This window comes from Diadema antillarum, unplaced genomic scaffold, assembly GCF_040938485.1.
Source record: "Diadema antillarum isolate AM-2024a unplaced genomic scaffold, OU_Dant_1.0 seq00001041_RagTag, whole genome shotgun sequence".
In the NCBI taxonomy this organism is placed as follows: Eukaryota; Metazoa; Echinodermata; class Echinoidea; order Diadematoida; family Diadematidae; genus Diadema; species Diadema antillarum.
In genome coordinates, this window is record NW_027271872.1 from 842,078 (window position 1) to 864,042 (window position 21,965).

The 21,965-nt window shown below is 37.9% G+C and overlaps 1 protein-coding gene across 2 annotated transcripts in view; it reads right to left on the reverse strand.

The window, feature by feature from the left end:
• LOC139742988 (ras-related protein Rac2-like) overlaps positions 1 to 18,432 on the reverse strand; it is a 63,767-nt gene extending 45,335 nt beyond the window's left edge. For both annotated transcript variants that reach the window (XM_071653495.1, XM_071653494.1), the window contains exons 1-2: positions 18,327 to 18,432; positions 14,733 to 14,903 (exon numbers count right to left, since the gene is read on the reverse strand). The gene's annotated coding sequence lies outside the window, so the exon portion shown is untranslated. The remainder of the gene's footprint in view (positions 1 to 14,732; positions 14,904 to 18,326) is intronic.
• Positions 18,433 to 21,965: the final 3,533 nt, after the last annotated feature.

Here is a 21,965-nt window from a genome sequence, read left to right on the forward strand (position 1 = left end):
TGCAGCTACCTGAATGGCAGCTGGTCAACAAACTTACAATTTACTATCAATCAAAAACACAAGCATTTTAGTCAGTGCTGTGGTATCTGCAAATATTGCCAGTTGCAATTATTGGAAAGAGTTTTAAGTTTCATTCTCTGACCTCACATACCAAACCTGGCTTCTACCCATCAAAAATAATAATAATAATAATAATAATAACTACAAAGTGACCATCATTGACCAAAAGATGGTGACTTTCAACACATTCAACACTTTTAAACATATTGATTTATAGTGAGTATAGAAAGTAATCACTTCTACTGCCAAAAATTCATTAATAATCATGATGTATAATGTTCTTAATATAGCAGCATTTCTACCCCCCCCCCACAAAAAAAAAAAATGCAACAGAGAACACCCTGATGAATGATAATCTACAATTTAAACACAAACATTAAAGGCAATTGATTGTTGCAAAAGTTAGATGTATGTTCCATACAATCTGTGTAGATCAATTGATCAATGCTACAAAACTATAAAGATAGCAGAAGTAAGCAGCATGCCAAACAGCTGAAAGATGGGGGGGGGGGGGAATCCCAAGTTAAACACCACTTCACGATAAAAGAATTTCTATTGAAACTAAAGCACCAAAGTTCTCTGGACACTTCAACATTTAAAGGCATCATTTACCATTTGCAGATGAAACAAAAACCCAGCATTAGAAATGTGAACAATAGTTATAATAAAAATGTTTCCAGACTAAACCATCTACTGTTACAGTTTATTGAGAAAAATGCAGATATCTCCTTTATTTTAGGCTTTAACGCATAAATTGCATATGATAGGATGTTTTGTGGTACAACAGACCTACACATATATGCATTTAGATGTCATACAATGTATCTTGAAAATTTTGAAATCACTGATCCCAAAGGTAAATGGGACCTTTAACCGTGATGATAAAGCACAGTTGTGCAATAAGTTGTTTGGCACTTCCACTGAAACCTTGTAGCTCTAGAGATGCCCTCAAAAAGTATGCTCATTTCTACAAGTGGCCGGGAAAGTTTCACACATCTCACATTTCAATCACTTCCTTGTCGCTGATTACACGCGCAAATTAAATTGCATGTTCACCTAAATCGAAAGGCAGACTTCGGCACAGAACAGCCCTTATGATTAAAGAAAATTTGAATCCCATACTTCCTTCTGTTTTGACAGTGTACAAACCCAACAACAATCAGCCACAAGAACAACTTTCAAAAGTATTGCAGACTATTTGGTTACCATTATCCATCGCCTACTTGCCTGTTTCCATGCACAAACCAGTGCAGTGGAGTATTATGCTTAAATAAATACACCTTGGTGTAAAACAAACATGACTTTTCTGCAAGAGTTTTTTTTTCTTATATATTTCATCAAATAAGAATCAACATCCTGAACTAAAGAGTTGCTTCGAAAGAAGTCAGATTTGAATTTATGAGACCAGTAATGACTAGAATAAATTTGTCATTAAAGGACAAGTCTACCTTCATGTACACGTGAATTGAGCGAATGCAGCAATACTTATATAACACATCAGTGAAAGTTTGAGGAAAATCGGACAATCCGTTCAAAAAATTATGAGTTTTTGAAGTCACACTCGGAGAATGATAAAAGGAAAATATAAAAAGAAATTCACAAATTAATATTTTTTGAAAAAATGCACATATCCTCATCATTTCACTGCCTTCTGAAAGAGGCAAGTCATGCACTTTTTATCATGCAAAAAAAGTGAAAATACAATGTATGTTAAATTTTCATTATATCATTCTGCACTTGTGACATCACAAGCTGTAGTAGTCTTCTCATTCAACAGTGTCTGAGCAGAAACTTCAAAAATTCATCTGTAACTTTTAAACAGATTGTCCGATTTTCCTCAAATTCCAACTGATGTGTTCTGCTATTAAATGTTGCTGCTTTCACTCAATCCACACTTCTCTTTAGGTTTGGGTTTCCTTTTTAAACAAGGAAGTCATGCTTTTTGAATGCAAAAACTCATCATCAGAACATTTCATATGATCTCCCAGTAAAACAATGCTACATTATACACCTGTAGGTCATATAATGGATGTTTACAATATCTTGCTTTTAGCACGTTTTACATCCTCGTCACCTATAATGGCTTCATGTAACATTCAAAATGACCAACATGACTTTTCTTCAAGTCCGCTAGAGGGCTTCAATTAAATACAAGTTCCTAATACAAATTTGTCAGTTTGCATGCGAACAGCTCAGCCTTTGTCAAAAGCCTTCACCCCGTTGTTGGCACCAACCATTACGAGCGGAAGAAGTAAAAGCGGAGAGCATCAATGCGAAGGCATTTTGCGGATCTGCAAACGTGATTATTATTCATGAGTCGAGCAGCGGCTGAACTGGCGTACCACCCGTACTGAATTATTCCGTCACTGAATGATTCAGTTTGTCGCTTTGACCAAAATTGCTAGATTTGCGCAGAAGCCGTCGGTGAGAATCGTTCTTTGAACTGAGCCCCACAGATTGGCTGTGATTAATTTTCATCAAGAAATGCCGATGGCAAAATTCAGTATGAATTAAAACGCCGTGAGCCAAGAAATTTGGGATGGGTCTTGCAAGGCCCTCACGCTCGGGGCATGCCGATCGCTGGCGGTTTTGACACCATCTCAAGCAAAAAATCCTCCACTCGCTTCTCTTTCAGTGAGGGAGCCTTTCACAAAGCATCCCTGCCCTTAAGCAGACAATCATGAAGAACTGTTTCTTGCAAGATGCTGAGAAATCAGCATTAATCATACATTTTCATACACTTACAAAATGTATGTCACACACAAAAGAAATGACCAATGTAACCGGTACAGGTGCTCTCAGTAAAAGTTTCACTAGCATGAGAAGGTACTCACTAGTGTGAAAGGGGTTTGAAAGGGGTATGGAGGTGTGGTGGGAAGGAGAATGGGGTGGATACATTTAGTTTTGGTTGAGATGGGAATACAGGTTTTAACTTTTTGCAATATAATTAGAAACCACAAGATGAATATTAAAGAGCATACAATTCTAAGAGGAATTAAAAGTTCATTGATGAAATTTGGTTTTGACATGGCTTAGATATCCAAAAACAAAGTGAAACAAATCAATACTAGTAAATGGTGGGTTCCACCTTTTATTTTGATCTCTTGTTTTGGATGTCTCAATCATTTCAAAACCAATTTTCATCAAGTTTATAAACTTTGAATCACACTTAGAATTACATGCTCTTCCATGTTTCATAGGAGGTTTCTCATTACTTTAAAAAAAAAAAAAAGAGTTGGAAATCTCAACCAAATCTCAACCAAAACTATACCATCCCTGTAACTGATCATTTGAGTTTTTTCCTCCACTCTTGATTCAGACATTGGAGATATATCATGTACAATAGTCAGTGCTGTACATTGGCACTGGTCAATTACTGTTGGGTCAGTAACATTTTCAGGAATGGAAAAGTAAAAATGGAAAAACTGGGTACCTCCTGGTCCAACAAACAGGTCAGACCAGTAAAAAAAAGTGGGTTGGTGTGCAGCCCTGCAGTAGTACAAGTCTCACAACACACGAGGGCCACCATCACGTCTGAGTATCAAGGTTAGCGATCGATCATTTCCCGTTTCAAATGTTGCCAACAAAACTCGACAACTTCCTCTTCGTGGGGGAGTGTCCCCCAGTAGTGTTGGGCACTGGCTCGAAACTGATAAAAAGCGACGGTATCGCTTGGTCGCAAGCTTGAACTTTATGGACTAGCACGGACAAATATATCTGAAATTATGGTTTGTCAATTGTACAACAATAGGAGCAATCAATCACGCAGAATTGCACATTGTATGCAATTGAATGAAATGTGCTGTACTTACTTCCATGGTAGAAAATTCACATCATCTGTCTTTTTTCTCTATAAAGAGCAAAGTATCGTTTGTTGAGTTATCAGACTTTGAACATACAGCTACACCTGTACATGCAGACAAATGTGGAAGTAAGGGCACAGTATGTAGAACAACACCTATTGGAGGGGAGATGCTTTACTAGTCTATTTGTATCACACATCTCAAACAAAGATATATATTCAATTTTCATTCACCAGAAAAGGTTGAACTCCTTCAAAAGCTCCAATTCCCGCATTCATACAGCTGTACTAGAAAGTGTTTGTTCAATTTATACTAAATACTGTTTCATTAATATATTTTTGTAAACATCTGAAAGCCTGTACAAGAAAACATCCATGACGGATGCATGTACTGTACGTTCTCTTCACTCCTTGAAATAAGCACTGATACTGTAAAACATATTTTCACAGCATGAAATTTTCGCAAACTGGAGCCGATGGCCTTTTTTGCGGTATGCAATTTTCGCGAGTTGCCTCTAACATTCAATGCGTATAGTGTAGATAAGAACTTTCACGTGCATTTTAATTTCGCGAATCTTGGCTTTTGCGAGATTAAAATGCACGCGAACATTCCTCGTTTTACAGTATTCTGTTTTAATACATCTCTGTACATGTATATTTTCCTTTATATTTTCTTTATATGCCGCTGTCTGGCAGTCATGTCAAAAATGGTTGTAGTATGCTCATCCCAGCGATGGGGTTGCACTGTGATTTCAAAGATTCATAACTTTTGAACTGATTGTCCAATTTTCCTCAGACTTCATTGATATGTTCTACTATAAATCGTCGGGTGCCCGTGCATTGGCCATTAATGCAATACAATTTGTATTGCGTTAACGGCCAATGCACGGTCACCCGACGAAATATTGTTGCATTCACTCAATACAAACTTATTACAGTAGGTGAACTTTAATCCTAACATTCACTTCCTGGGTGGGGTGGGAGAGGGGGTGTAAAGGCTATTCCCCAAATTACTGAACTTCTAATTTGCTTTTGACACCTACACAAATTGCACTAGACACAACTGCACAATGGATGGCAAAGATATTGAGCTCACAGTTACGTTTCCCCCCAAACAATAGCCGCACCGGCCCTCTCAATTTTACACCCATGACCTTCGGCTAACAATGGCGTCATGAGTGCACCATGGCAGTTCCCTCCATTGTTGAGACCCGAGACTCCGGTGCCTTATACCGTGGGTGTGTCGTTTGAAGGGGGAGGGCAATGTATTAAAGGGAGGTGGGAATTGCTCAATCCGTTAGGAGTCAGCACAGCTATGTGTAGTACTTGCCAGTACGGTAGCGCTTGTGATCGATCATCTGACGAATCAAAATTGACCTGTCAAAGAAAGCACGCAATTCCTGCACATGCCATGAAGATTGATGGGGAAAACCGGCCTGGTTGATTACAGCACATAGGGCCTACTGATTCCCAGAAGTCTCTTACAGGAGAATACCATGTACAGTGTACGGACATGAACTTAATGTTCAAAACAGTGTTCAATCTACTGTATAGTGCATAAACTTCACCAATGTGTCACATGTACAGCATGTAGTATACTAGGTATTTTGTAGCTCAGTGCATGGAATACTCTTCTGATACAGTGAATAAGTGCCTTGGTAATATCTCAAAACCACATGTATGTACTGGTGTTGACTATTTTATTTCAATACAGAAAGGACAGGATATTGGAAAACCATCTTGAACATGCCTACAACGTGTGTGACAACCGCGGAAATTACAAGCTCCCACAGCTGAATACAAACTCTCCATTGTATTATATCAGCCATGGCTATTCAAAATGGGGGAAGCATTCCTTGATTTGCTGTGGGCTGAGAGCTATATAGAGTACCATGATATTAAGCTGTAGCTTCGATACACGAATGCACTTTAGAATCGAGCATGCATAAAAGACTTGCAAATGAAGTGAACTAGTGCACGTAACATGCGGCTCACTTCACACACTTACAAAATATTTGAAATGCACTCTTCTGACTGAAAGCACTTACCGAATCTAGGACTGTGCTGGCTGCATAAGTGCAGTCAATGTCACTGCACCATTACAGCACAGCGCAATACAAGCTTTGGCAGCTCAAGAGTGCTATGTAGTATTAAGCACTTGCCCGATTGCCCGGGGCAAGTGAAACTCTGAAGTCGGGCAAGTATTTTGGAACGGGCAAGAAAAAAGTTTTGAAGCCATCTCTTTTTTTTCACTTTCCCCACCCCCCCCCCCTTCAAACCTATAAAGTCAACCATACAGAAGCCCAAAGATCATGACTGTGTAGTGAATGCAGTTCAATAGAACTTCACTTCAGCATCTTTCCAACACATCCATATGCGCAAAGAAATCCCACTGCAATGCAACAACAACACTAGATTGAACCATGTTTGTGTTTAAATACGTGCGAACCACGATGCTGTTTAAATTCAAATGATTGTGTTTTATCAAGCCCTTGACTTACCAGTGATGATCTATATATTTCCATTTTCTTCAATCTTTGGACTTGCTTTTTTGGACAAGTAAAATTCATGTTTAGGCAAGTGTTTTGCAACAATCTGAAAGTCTGACTGCCCGACTGGGCAAGTGTCGATAAAAAGGTATGTGTATGTACAGGATAGCACCCTGAGCTCCTATCATAGCAGACATTGCATTGTATGAGTGGTATGTAATGTACAAGAAAACTACCGGTACACATTTCTTTATCATTACTACCAGTGCCATCAGCAACTACGAACATGTACACTGTATCTACAAGAATGAATCAATTTGGGGGACTGCCAATGATGTTAATAATAGTAGTAGTAGTAGTAGTAGTAATAATAATAATAATAATAATAATAATAACAATAATAATAATAATAACAATAATAATAATGATAACGATAACAATAATGATAATAATAATAACAATAATAATAACAACAACAATAATAATAATAGGTATGACAATAACAATAATAATAATAATAATAATAATAATAATAATAATAATAATAATAATAATAAAATGTATAGCAATGTTACAAATGTATTATAGAATGGGTAGCGAGAATCCTGCGATCTGATTGGTCGAGAGCTATGTGTTCATTTTTACTGCCCGCACGCTGAGTCACAGTGGTAAACATGTTATCGCGCACTTAGCAAGAGTACGCGTACTTGTAACAAAGGTTCGCGCACTAAAGCAAGCGTTCGCGCACTCAGCTTGGCCATGCATCCAGTAAAAACTGATGCATGGCTGGCCATGCATCCAGTAAAAACGGTTAGTACGGGTATGCATGCCCTTTACGGCAAGCCAAAAGGAAATGCATCCAGTAATTTTGTCATCGCATAACACGATAGAAAACTGGGTTTTTGACAAGAAAATTACCCATTCTATAAATCAAATGACGCACATGTCTTTTCGTGCGTCAGTCGGAATATAGTGTGCATGCGGTAACTATGGAATTTAGCCTAAACCCACTCGGCTTCGCCTCGTGGGTTAAGCATTCCATAGTTACCTTATGCACACAATTCGGACTGACGCACTCAGACCTGTGCGTCATTTGTATACTATGAGATAGCATTACTACGTCATCATTATCAAGTACTCTTTTCCCAGGTTTGAATTTTGAGTTTACAGGTTTTCAATGAGACCAATTTGATGCCATTAAAGTCATGTGTTGTCACTGCGACACTGCAATGTTGCTTGTCACATGATGATAAGCAAAGAAATCTTAACAAATACCCCAGGATGAAAAACGTGACTTGGGTTGGTTGGTTTGCAAGCTCCACCGTACCACGTGAGGTGCTTCTTCCCCAGCTCATCCCAGTCCCATATTACAATTTATATTTTCAACAAGCTGGTCTGGCAAGCAAGATGCAGCCCCAGACCGGATCCAACTTTGCTACCAAGCCATCCAAGAACGCATCTGAAACAGGGCTGGCTATATATGTAGGAGGCAAAATTGTGTGTTGGCAGTATCCCAAACTGTGAAGTTTCAAATTCAAAGCAGCGGTCCAAAAAGTACTGCACTGCTCACATGATGTTGCATCTGGACAAAACAGCCTGAATTCACACAAAGGTGGTACAAATTTAAACCACAGTTTTTCTTTTGAGTAAATGCGATTGACAGACTGCGTACACCAACAGACGTCCAGTAACAAACGTGCATTGATATGCGCATGTCAAAGGTACGCTTACTAAGTATTTCACGCTTATTCTATACCGTGGTCTACAACACGTAGGTTTAAACCAGGATTACACCACCATCATGAATTTGGGCCAATGTGTTTATAAATGACACCCAGATTGAGTTCCAATACTTGGCTCACACCCTTGAAAGTTTCTGAAATGTGATACAATGTATTAATTTGCACTTTCTAACTAGGCAAAGGATAAACGATCGCTTGATCCTTGAGATAATGGGGGAAAAGGGAAGTGAAGGTTTTACGTTAAAAGCACCACAGACTATGCAAAATGTAAGCTATAGTTTGTAATGACATTTAAATAAAATCCCTTACTGTATTTGGTGCTAGCACAAATCTTTGCACTTAACTGTTACATACAACAGTTATCATATTTTCTGGGGAGGAGGGCGGGGATGCCTGTACACTTGTATGTGTGTGTGTGTGTATCACTAAAAAAAAGCATTATTTTAAATATTGCAAATATTTTGGTTCAAAAATCTTCAACAATAATTGGAAAATTTCTTTGCACATGTATATTAAAGTTATTAGGTATACAGTATAATACATTCATCAGACTACTTAATATTCTCACACTGCATATGTGTTAATTCACTTTTAAATATAGATCTACATTGCATTTGGTGAAATCACTTTTAATAATCTTGTAGAGAATACTGCCATTTTTCTATCACATGGAGGTGCCCTTGCTAAATCCAACATCAAATGCTGCATACTGCAGCAGTGAAAGGTCTTGCTTAATGCGAGAGTGAAATACAGAGCTCTATATTGTGTTGTGTAGATTTCATACTCTGTATGTACAGTGACTCAAAACCCATCGTGCATGGTCTGAAGCCCAGTCCACAGGCTCAATCAACCAGAAACATTCCTATACCTTTTTTTATTTTTTTTCTGTATTCATAAAACCCCAAATCCAGGTAATAGAGGAGGACTGTGATTGTTCACAGCAATCTGATTACAGAGACTATTAAAGGTCAGCTAACTATAGGCCCTTTAAGGTGCAGTTGGGAGTGCCAGGCACTTTCCGTGTCGAACAGCTGAGCTGGACAAGTGAAGAAGCAACAAGTCTGTGAAACAACTATCTTATCCCTCCCTATGCAGTACTCCCATAAGGCTGCGTTCACATAAGTACAATATACTATTCGGGTATTCGGGGCTCGTTTTCGAGGGCACGCGAATACAAATGTAGCTTGAATCGAACGATAGGATTTCCTAACGTCGGTTCACATAGGAGGGCACTATTCGAAAGTACCGAATAGCATAGAATAGTATAGCATAGTGGGAATCGAGCTTGTTCGATTTTCTTCCAGCGTATACCGTCTCTCGTTTCTGAAATAAAGACAATTTTGGTCTGGATTTGCCCTTTAGCAAAAATAAGCATGCAGACTGACATTCTGATGCAGTTTAGAAATTGTTAATAAGATTTGCTGGGATGTAGGAGGAAGAAATCCTCACTGCATGGGATGGTGAGTTGACGGTGCAGGTGATGGTGTACTGGGTGCCCGAATAGCGAATAGCGAATACCGGATAGCGAATACCGAATACCGTATACTTCTGTGTGAACGCAGCCTAACAAACACCCCAAATTAAAGTTTTTGACAAGCAATTTTTGTGACGCAATGAGCACACCGCTAATTCTTGTGTGTGGACAAAATAATCACTCACTCTTATGATACACATGAATCGCAATGCAAAAATAATCCCGCTTTATTTTTTTCTCCCTAACTCTCGCGACTGTTTGCCCTGCATGCAGCGTGTACAAATGGCCACAATTAAACCCTTAATATTTTTTAAATCCTATAATTGTAACTCAACACACTAGATCCACACACTCTGGTGCACAGGGTCAGGCTCCAGTCACATTGTTTAGGCATTAATTTGGGGATTCAAAGTGCTGCATTTGAAACCGAGTGATTTTTTTTTTTTTTTTTTTGCCATCAAAAAGTTTGTGCAAACGGTGGCAAATAAAACCAATTTGGAAATCAATGTAATTTTATGTAAAACTGAACATGTACATGTATTGTGTAGTATCGCTACACATAGTTTCATGGGTATAGACTGTTGCCAATTTAAAGCCCACTCCTCGAATTGCAACAACCGTCCTTGCGAATTGCAACGAATTGCAACAACCGTCAACTTGGTACTTATTTCTTATGAGGCAGCTTCAATGATCATTAAAGTCACAGCATTCATTGTAGTTCATAGTATTGGCAACTCCCATTAACAAAGTCCTCGGGGCCGGCAGTTTTCTTTCATTACATTGAAATTTAGTGGCCATATGGATATCCCAACAAATAAAGTGCATTTTTTAAAGATACAATGTATCAATGGGTGCGTTTGAGCGCTCTCCTAAAGCGAACTGTAGCGTACCGTACCCGCGCCAGAGGAGCGCTTGAACGCTCCTAAAGTGTACTGTACTGTACTGAGCCAAAAGTGGACCACTTCCCGATGTGCTCCAAAAGCGTACCAAAGCGTACCAAAAGTTCGCTGTAAAGCATGCGCATATCTCATACGTCACAATGCTAAGACATTCTCTTTGTTCGGGACAGCTGCAAGTAGTTCAAGCGTCAGGTGGATGAGATTCTTGCTACAAAATGTGTGACCTTTTCTAAATAACTTGTGAGGTATGCTTTCTTGACAAAGCGCTCGAACGCTTCAAATTTGGCACAGTTCGGTACGATACGCTTTGATTCAGTTCGCTTTGGTTCGCTTTAGAGCGCTCAGACGCACCCTTACTGACAATTTTGGGCCCTGAATCCTACTTCCTTGTTTCCCAAATTTCATTACAACCATGTTCATTAAAACTGGAGTGCACTGTATTTCCCTTTGTTACAATATCGTACTGATTTTGTGTTCCTAACAATTGTAGGTATATGTAAATAATTTTGTTGTTGGAAATTAAATAAATGAAATTAAATGATGACTGTCATCATCATGTAATTTACTTTATACTTAAGAGTAAATCAAGATTATCAATGTTTCAATGTACACATAGTCTCAAAGTGGAACAAGACAAGTCTCATCTCCCCCGCCCCAAATCCAGGGTTGCCAACTCTCACGCATTTTGGTCCTTTCTCACTCTAAAACTTTATTTTATTTGCATGCATTTCTATTGATCTCACTCATTTTGACTCCTAAATTATAGCATTGGCCTATCAATGGGAGTCTCACTCTCAACTAGTTTCCAGTGTTGGCAGCCCTGCAAATCAATCAAAGCATGGTCACTAATGTAGGCAGTGACAAAATATTTCAGTTGAATCTCTGATGGCAAAATTACTGTACATGTATGCCACCTTGTGGAGGCTTCAAACTTTCCAGTCACAAAGAAATGAGAATGGTTGCAGTCACCATCAACTGTGTACAATGTACTCGTCTTGAAGAGTACAATGGAATCCACGGTAATTGGAAAAGTGTGATACACCCCTGTAATACTATCCTTTCCTGTGTGAGGAAATGGAAAACGGTAATGCGTGCTTTTTTAAGGACACATCAATAAAACACAACACCCAATTTTCATATTGTGATTATAACCTGCAATTCAGGGCTGGGAGCTTCACTGGACTGGAAAGTTCTTGCAATACACGTATGCAATGTTTGAAAATTATATATTTCCTCATTTTTACATTTGGCAACAGTCTGCATGCTACAAACACTACATTGTTGTATCACATTCTTGAAGCAATATTGACCATACACAGTTCACTGTAATACAAGAACTTGTGAAAGTTGATGTGGGTACAAAAAACAAAACAAAACAAATGTGATCATGAGTGCAATGTATGTGATACTTGGTTTCATACTGAGTGCAAGTGGTCTTATTTTATCTTTGTTGAGAAATGAAAATGATATATTGTACTGTATGCAAAGCAGGTCTCTCACAATTGCACTCCCCATTTGTGTATCATGCATGATCTTTTAATCTCTTTGTTTGGTTTGTACTTGTTTCTCATCAAAAAATTCAAGCTCTGGCAAAAAAAAGAAAAAAAGAGACAAATGTTGGGCCCATTAATCATGCACACTAATGCCTTTTGGACCAGATATCTACTGTACACTGTACAGTACATAAATCACAATTAAAAAAAAAAAACAAAAAAGAGGAAAGATCTTGAGAGCCATACTGAGCGGAAAGGACAACCACTGCATGAACGAAAACAGTCTGGACACGATCTGGGTTGTCACAATAACCCAGGAATGACAGGAAACTTGCAGATTCCTCCAGCTTCCTGAACTCCCGGTATTGGCGTTGGTCAAGGCTCTGACCTGGGAACATGACCTGCTATTAGATTTTACCAACTTGAGCTCAGTCAGAAGCTGATAGGCCTGCTCAAGAACATGGGATAGTCCAATTGGGCTAGTGTACAATGGGATCGAACTTGACACTTAGCCAACTGACCACACAGCGTCCAAAATGTACTTTTCGACGATGATGGAAAAAGTTGTTACTTAAAGGACAAGCTCACCCAAATATGTGTTGATTCAGTGAATGCAGTAGAACACATCAGTACAAGTTTGAGAAAAACGATACAATCCATTCAAAAGTTATGAATTTTGACAGTTTCAGTGCCGCCATCGCTGGATGAGAAGACTACTGTCACATATAATGATATATCTAAAGGAAAATACAAGGAGAATTCCACAAATTTCATTTTTTAATGAAAATCACACATTCCCTTGATGTGTTAATACAATCATTCCCCCTGCTTTCTGAAAGAGGCAAGTCAAGCCCTCTGTATGCTAGAAAAGTGAAAATGCATTGAATTTCCTTTTTGTTTTGTTTTTAAATACTGTTCTTCGTACAAGTACAATTAATGTACATTGTATGTTGTACGTAACATCACAAACTGTACAAGTCTTCACATCCAGCCATGGTTGTCGCACAAAAACTTCATGGCTTTTGAACGGATTGTCTGATTTTCCTCAAATTTTCACCATGAGTGATGTATTCTACTGATGTTGTTGCAATCACTCAATCCACACATACGTTGGGTGAAGTTGTCCTTTAAACACTTGTACATTGTATGAAGGCCTACACACTGTACAAATACATTGTGTTGATCTACTCATACACGCTCTTGTAGTCTTTTTGGGCAATTGTGGGAAAAATTACTGAAGGAGCCCTGATATTTAGTAAAATAAAAATCTTGTGGCAATTCTGTACTTCTTACAATTAAAGTGAATCACAATGCTACAGTGTATGACTTTTTATTTCATTGTAAAGCTTGCTCTGCACTGCTTCCAGACCGCACTGACACACATACAAATTCCCCTCGTGTAGTAGAACAACTATGTAAAGCTTCACATTATATGACATATTACACTTGCCATGTAATTTTATGCAAGATGAAATGTGATACATTCACGTGGGCGTACCTATGTAGTATCAAAATGCAAAACCACATTCAATGCCATGATTCTTTTCCTGTGTACAAAGCCAGCTAATCTGAGCATGAAGTTACAGTATATGAATTTGACCTTTGAGGAAAAGCATGACATATCAATATCACCATGTACCACAAAATACCCTTTTGAATTGATCAGTCACATAGACTTGCCAACTCTACCACTTTTGGCGGTAGGCTACCACTTTTGAGAGATTTCGAGCTAGCACTGCTTGCGATAGGCAGCCTGGATTCTACTGCTTTTGCAAACGAAAATCTTGGCAAGCACATGGAGTCACTCTCTACCCTTCTATTGCAATCGTTGACCATTGGCTTGCCTTGACTGAGTGTGCCCAGAACAGGAAGTCTATGGCACACTTGTTGTTTTGTGTTTACATTATACACAGTGTTTATTTTTCTGTGGAACTTTGCTGGCAGATGAACTGTTTTCATTGTGCCTACTGTCTCGAGGTGGGAAGCATGTTAAGAACACAAGGCAAATGACGACATGCAACATGAAAAGCAAATGATAAGCAAAGGCCTTTGTATACCCGATATACAGGCTAAATATTAAGATCTACAATGTCCTCCCTTCTTAAGAATTATGCTGTGATTCAAAGTTGTTCATACCTACACATTATACATGTACATGTAGCTTTAACATAGAGTACAGTGTACAGGAAAAATTGAATTGAATTGAATTGAATCGATTGATGGTTGATAACAGTGACTAGTCTTTTATCCTTCCTATTCGTGACTCTGAGGATGTCTTAAAGGAAAATATTAAATACACGGTATTTGATTCCGAACAGATCTAAAATAAAGACATTCAAAATACCAACTAAAGAAATGAGTGCTTTCACAAGAACAGTCTATAATAAGAAATTATCAAACTCATAAATATTTTTTGCAAATTTTTCTGGCGAGAAAAAATTTTACGATGATTTCACTTGTTTAACTCAATTAAATTCAATCAAAACAGAATACTAAAAAAAGTGGAGATTTTTGCAGTGCAGAAGTTTTCACACATTTTGCACAACCAGAAACTGAAATGTGAAGTAAATACACGCAAATATTTTTGCTTGTTATATGTACACTGTACCACTTCATGTATGTAATGTCTCGATTCAGCGGAATCAAAACATCCGAAAACTCATCTTACTCGGCAAAGCGCGAAAAATTACTTGCACAAAAATTTGCACAGTTTTAAAGTACAAGTGTACCCACAGCTCCTTAAAGTGCACCAACAGATAATTGCAACCATTACCTTCCAGTGAAAAATCCGCGCTCTTCCCTGAAGCAAACAGCCAATGCACCAATGTAGTCTTCCTGTCCTGTATTTTGAGGTACAGTCTTTTGTCGCACGCTCCACTGCCACAAAATGGGTAAGTCCTGGAAAACTTGGTTTCAGTCTTGGACTCTGGGCACTAGCAGCTTCCTAGAAAATAAAAACAAGATGAGTACATACATGTATGTACCATAGGATAAATATCTATGTGTATTCAAGTGCTAAGTGAGCTAACTTGATCTCATACTAAATGTGTCAGTACGGTCCCTCAGTGCATTTGTGTAAAACATCATTTTGTATCTCCCTATGTATTACCACTATATAGCCAGATTAACTCTCTAGGAAAACCTGATGCATGGAATTAACACTTTCCAGAATAAACATCATTTATATTATGAATTTCCAAAGACAGTTACTGCTCCTTGCTTTTTTCCAACCTACACTTGTATGCATGCAGCATACACTTGTAGACCAATTTTGAGAAATTTTCTTTGAATGCCCCAAATAAATTGTTAAACAACAACATGATAGGTAAGGTTGTCTTGAAGTACATGTATCTTGAATGTTACACAGAATGTTTGCAACAGGTGTACTGTACTATTAAATGCAATGCTGCACTGCAGCCAAGCAGCAGAAAGATGATGGTTTTATAGCATCACTGCGGTGTAAAGGTGCCAGCATGCCATACCAAGTCTGTATGTGAACAAACTTTTGCAGATGTGCAGTAAGCGCACACAACTACCCACTGTACACATTTTCTAATGTAACACCTACCTGTACAAGTTACCGGTAATTGTAAATGGCCTATGGTACATTACTGGACAGTACTGTAGGTTGTATGCTACCCTGAATAGCCAAGCATAATTCTGATTCCATTTTACAACCTACAGTGTATATCATGCTTGAGAATACACTTGTTAAAGCATGGCAATGTACAAATGTATTCCTGATTGTGTGATCTGGAAAAGAGCATACGAACAATTGCTACAGCAGTAGTTTAGCCAACACATCTTCTGTATTCAACTGCCATGTTATCATGAATGTATCATTTGATATTGGTCAATCAGTTTGGGAAAAAAATTGTCCTTACAGTCATCACAGCAAATTCTTCGTTCATGCGAATTCATGCAATATGATAAATACTCAATTCTACCTTGTATCATTTTTGTCATACAATTGCTGTTGACACACAAATGAAAGACTGCAGAAAACTGAGAAAATAAAGCCACAATGTAGGCCTACATTGTACATTGTATGGGCAGAATCATCATACAAACAGTGTTTACTTTGGAGATTGTATTCCAGTGTAGGGAACATTCTTCCTAAATTTTAGCAAATCTCCCTGACAAGTAAGTGGGTCCCATCACCTCTTTTAGTAGGAAAAAAAAACACTAACAAACAAAAACTCAATCATCCCTAACTTTGTCATCACATAGAATTTATAATCAATGCCTGAAAAGATTTTTAATTTTGAGTGATGTACAGATACACTGTACATGCATGTTGCGAATGAGGCAGTTTTCTTCAAAAATGAAAATTGCCACTTGGGAGATTATACATAAATTTGCTGTTGGTTTAGTACATAATGTAGGTGTCCAACACATCAACAGTGTACACTGAAACTGACACCCCTATTGCACATAAAGAACAAACTTTTACGCATGCGAATATGCGCAGTGGTTTGCATTCTTAACTGGGGATTTGAAGATGTCCAAATATTACTGAAAAACCCGATAATAAGCAAGATCAACAGCAAAAACAATGACACTGTAGATTATAAATGCATTATAGGAAAAGCATTAGGTACAGGTATGCATTTCACATGTACTGTCAATAGAGGGTAGGGGTGGGTGTTGGTTTCAAAATACGGCGCAACTGAGCGCGTCAAAATAACAACCCACGCGTTCAAACCAGTTATATCTTGGAGCATGTACCGCAAATCACATTTTCAATGTGTTCTTGTGAATTCAGAGTATTTTCGCTACATACGAGTAAAATTTCAGGCAAACTGCGAGATATTTTAAGTATCTATTGATAGACTATTGATAGAAAAACATGAGGTTAATAGGGTGTCAATGTGCTGGACACCCAACGTAGTATTGTACACCCTTTTAATAAGGTGCATGCGTATACATTATTGTAGATGTGACCACGACATCCTGACCCTCGTGATACAACTGTACATCTGTGGTATATTTACAACAGAGACTCCAACCCAAAGCACCTTCTGATCTGGAGATTCTCCCGCCTGAAACCCCTAGCAAACGGGAAACTCCAAGTTGATGTGTGCGAAGCGCAAAGTTCCTAGGGTTCTAGATGCTCTCTGGTGCTAATATTTTGTCAACATACACGTACAATAGCAATAAGTAAGAAATCCTTTCCAACGGGAGACACAGCGCCAGGGAGGGAGAAATTAAATTTCAATCGGGAGAACGGGAGATTTTGCAAAAATGGGTTTTCGGCTGGAGATCTCCTGTCGAAAACGGGAGAGTTGGAGTCTCTGTTATAATAAGGTGTGATGCCATTGAGGGGTGCATGGTTGAAGTGCCATAATTATTATCAATCAGGGTCCATTTCTGATGTGTTTGGATACTGGTATGTTAAAGTGATACACTGAGGTGATAGCACATTTGTGTGAGAGTGACCCCCCGCCTGGCCAATATCGTTGCAACACTTGGTGCCCATGCCCTTTTCACTTTCAGCATGCAAATAATGTTTTGCACCACTTGAAATCTAATGTTAGAATCTTACATAGATGTCTCTATAGAGATCTAGAAATTTCTATCACTGAATTAACTATAAAGTTAACTATGTGTAGGCCCTAGAACAGTCAAATGGCAATGGTATACAACTACAATTATAATATAAGTACCCGTAATACCGGTCCTAACTTTTATTTTGAATCATAATACTGTAGATCTATTTTCAATGCGAAAGTTTTGTTCATCTCAGCATTATCACAATTCACAAACAACAAGCAGTGCATTTTTTATCTAAGGTTACCAATGGAATGTCAAAAAACTGAGCTCTGTTCTGCTCTGTCAAAAGAACAACATGCAGGGGCACACACACACACCATCACTGCATCAGTGCAGTTACAGACATAGGGTCCTATAGTATACTGCTATCAACAAATGGTCTGACCCCCTCAATTATTACTCAGCTCTGTCGCTGTCTCTGGGGTATAGATCTATACTGGAATAGAAACTACGAACATCATACCGACTCGTAAGTCGTTTTCTTCCCAGGCCTGTGGTAAGGAATAAAAATGCAATAAAGAACCGAGCGTTACATGAAGCAAAACACAATTGTTCGTGTAGAAGTATCCGGCACGATCCGTTTGTATGAAATCGCCATTGTCAATGCACACATGTGTTGTGCCTATCGCTGGAGCTTCCTTCGCTTGACACAGTGGCACAGTCAGACATCCTGTATGTGGGCGCCTGCCAGTCACCGACACTACCACACAAACGGAACGAGAGAAGCTAGTTCGTTCCGGAACATTGTTCTCGCTGTAGCAAACAACAACACGATTTAACTCAAAACTTTAAAATATCACATGAATATACAAACCTGGTAAGAAATATTGTCGACGTTATGGAAGGGAAAATCCGTAATATTATCCCGAGAACTCTCCCAGCTGATTAGGGTTGGGCGTCTACTTTCTCTCACCACTACCGAGCGAGTCATACACAGTCATAATTTCATGTACACAAATGTACCGAAAGAGGGCGGTATATCCAAGCCCTAAATCTGAGTCAATACAACATCATTCACATAAGCACCTGTAGGGTGATAATCAGAATAAATTATTATCATTTATCTTTTTAGTAAGATAGCACCAGAATGAATTCACATCAGCATGACATGCATTCATATCAGATACTGATGGTATGCTAAGCTTGGAATCGAGCTGCTTTTTTATTAATTTTCTAAATGACGAAAGAAGTGAATGAAAACTTGGAAAACTTAAAAAATTGCGTAGTGCACATATAGATTATTGTTGCTGCCTGCATATATACATATTATATTTCACAGTACTAAGTTGTACCCTGTACTTTATTGTGGGCAGAATTTCATTTCACTCACTTTGTACACGTCAGACATAACAAAGATATTAAAAACATTATGTAAAAACACCCCGTAATCAAAGCCATTTATTCACATGAATTTGAGAGAAAAAAAAAACTGTGGCTAAATAGTTGTTATGGTATCAGTCCCTGCTATGTCTGGTGCAGTTGAAGCAACCTGCTAAGAAATTATGAAAAACTCGAGCACTCTTAAATGTCAGCTTATATCCAGGCTGAACCAAGATAGAAAAATTTTCTATCATGCCTGATATATAGGCCTACCTATAATATTGTGATATGACCTCAAAAGGGAATTCTATATCCTGAAAAGTAACTTGAGTGAATAGAAGCAGAAAAAAAAATGAGAGGAACAGGACAATGAAAATGTCACAAAAAAATCTGATGAAAACTGAGAAAGTTGTTGAAGTTCTTACCAATCAAACACAAATTGCCATTTGCTCTGTCTACTGAAGAAATGATAATGCCGGCCCATTGAATGAATTTCCAATTGTACATGAACCCATTACGGGTACATAATCATTGTAAAAGAACTTTTCTACGCCATCCTTGCACGCACAATGAGAGATTTGACGGTATTTGACGTGCAAAGCGACTTGAAAGTGAGCTCACAAGCTACGTAACAGAGTTGCCAATTTGTGCTTCAATGATAAAGACTTTTAAAAAAAATCAGAACTTTCTTAGTTTTGATCAGAATTTACTAAAAATCAAACTATCCCATTACTCTCAGTTTTATGAGTCAATTCACACAAAACTGATTTTACTAATGGACTTCCCCTTTAAGAAATCTTTATCAACATCCAAGATTAAGACTTGAGCAAGATCATCAATGCAAAAGTCCCTTGAATTCTTTGGCCAATTTCTTACAGCTCAACATTTCAGCAATCTATGCAGACACACACACACACACACACACATATGTAGTTACACACAAACATAAGGAATGGGTATCTTCCATGAATGAGGCAACTTGCCCGAGTCGAATCCAAAGGGTTCTGAGAAAATCCTTCAACTTACGTGAATTTCGCCTCAACAATCAAAATCAACTCATTTTTTATAATCATCCATCTGGTAGAAGTTTTCAACATGGCCAATTTTCCGACTTGAGCGAGGTCAACTTTGGTGAGGATGACTGTAGTGTATTGTAAACTTACTCACAGAGTCAGCAACTTATTTAATGCACACACAAACATAATGATCACATCGTAATGCACATGACAGTTACATCAAACAATGTGAAAAAAAAAAATATCCAGTGGTATCAGACACAATTTATTCACTTTGACTGTTTTCCTTAAAAAACAATAAAAAAGTTGCACATGTAAGAATAGAAAATGCTTAGAGTCAACGTCAGGGCTTGTGGTTATGGAAACTTCTGGTATTATGAGATACTGACATTTTGTTGCATTTGGCACTTCATAACTCATTGGAGTTTTGCTTTGGAAGAAACAATAGGGACACTTCATGACATTTGTGAAATAGAATTCCATTTTTTTTTTTTTCTTGGGGGGTTGTTTATAAATCACACAAAGTGAAACACTTGTTGACCAGTGAAATTCTGTGGTTTGGCTTTTGTTTTCAGAGACTTTTTGCACCTTTTAGGTTATTTTTTCTTCATTTTTTAAATCTATTTATGGAGGATTTTTTTTTCCAATATATGGTTTGTGTGAATGAGAATTCTCATGAAATACTATGGAACTCATATCGGCAACACTGGTTTCTTGCCAAAAAAAACCCAAAAACCAAAAAACAAACCCTCAGATTTTGCTCATGATTGGTAATTGTGAGCCATTGTGCAGTTTTCACACAACTTTCCTGGCTCGATTGTTTGCTCAAAGAGTTGTGTAGCTCTCGCTTGAAAAATTCGGGGATTACTTTCGGGCAATGAGATTTATGTACAAGTAAGAACATTGCATAAAAGTTGGTGACTTGGACCACTGGAGATGATTAAAAAAAATACAACAGTGGTAGTCCTTTGTTGTTTTAAGACCTAAAACCCAAATACTATGGATTCTTCTTGTAAAACATAAAACAGCTGAAAAAAATGATATGTTATGTGGAGATTATGACAGAATACTAGTAGTAGTATTTTACATCAGAGTTCTGAAAATATTATATGTGATATGGGCAATATCGACCATAGACAGATGATATCATTCTGCTAAATAAGTGACTTCCGATATGAAGTTGGACCAAACCACAGATCACACATTCTACCAATGTCATAGCCCCATCCATGTGGGTACATTTTCACCCAGAAAAAATGACAGCTTGGTCATATTATCATCATATGTGTAATGGATACAAGCTGCAACAGAAATTATGCACAGAAAAGATTTTGTCATTGTTGTTTAAATTTAATTTACTTACATCATCTGTATTCCAATGCACAGTGTCATGTACTGGAAACAAAAAAAATATTGATCTTAAATTGCTCCATGCATTGGGGAACACATTTTTGTTATTGTTGTTGTTATTGTTATTTTTTTAATTCAAAGTCATTATAACATTAATTGCATAGGTTTGAGATTCTACAATGAATTTTCATTGAAAATGTGAATACCAATGTATCTGACACATAGCGTCGCTGCCACAGTTACATTTACACCCAACCTGTAGATACGTAGGTCTTTAATATCATACATATGTACATGTTTTACATTCGTGAAAGTCTCGAGTATTTTATGATGCTGTACACGAGGACCTATACCGGAGTAGGTTGCACCAAGGTGTAGCACACGGAGCACTGATAGAGTCAGGTGCACAGTGAAGAACATAGTGTGTTTGTAGCACCTGCATTGAAAATGTAGCATGCCATGCAAAGTAGGCCAAGGTGGAACTGTTCCCTGTGAAAAAGGGTCTATGCAACCTATATTTCCACATTTCAGTTGGATTTGTCTGTATGGAACACACTGTTAAGTGTGTTTGCAATAATCTGAGTTTTAATAGTTGTACGCAATCCTGTATAAAGTGAAAACCCTTTTGGACATTGTGCAGTTCAGTCCTTTTTCCAGGCAGACCATTCAATCATGACATAGTTGTACACAATCAAAGAATATACATTGTATATACAAAAACTTGTTGACACATGAGACTATCCCATAAAATACTATCTTGTGTTTGA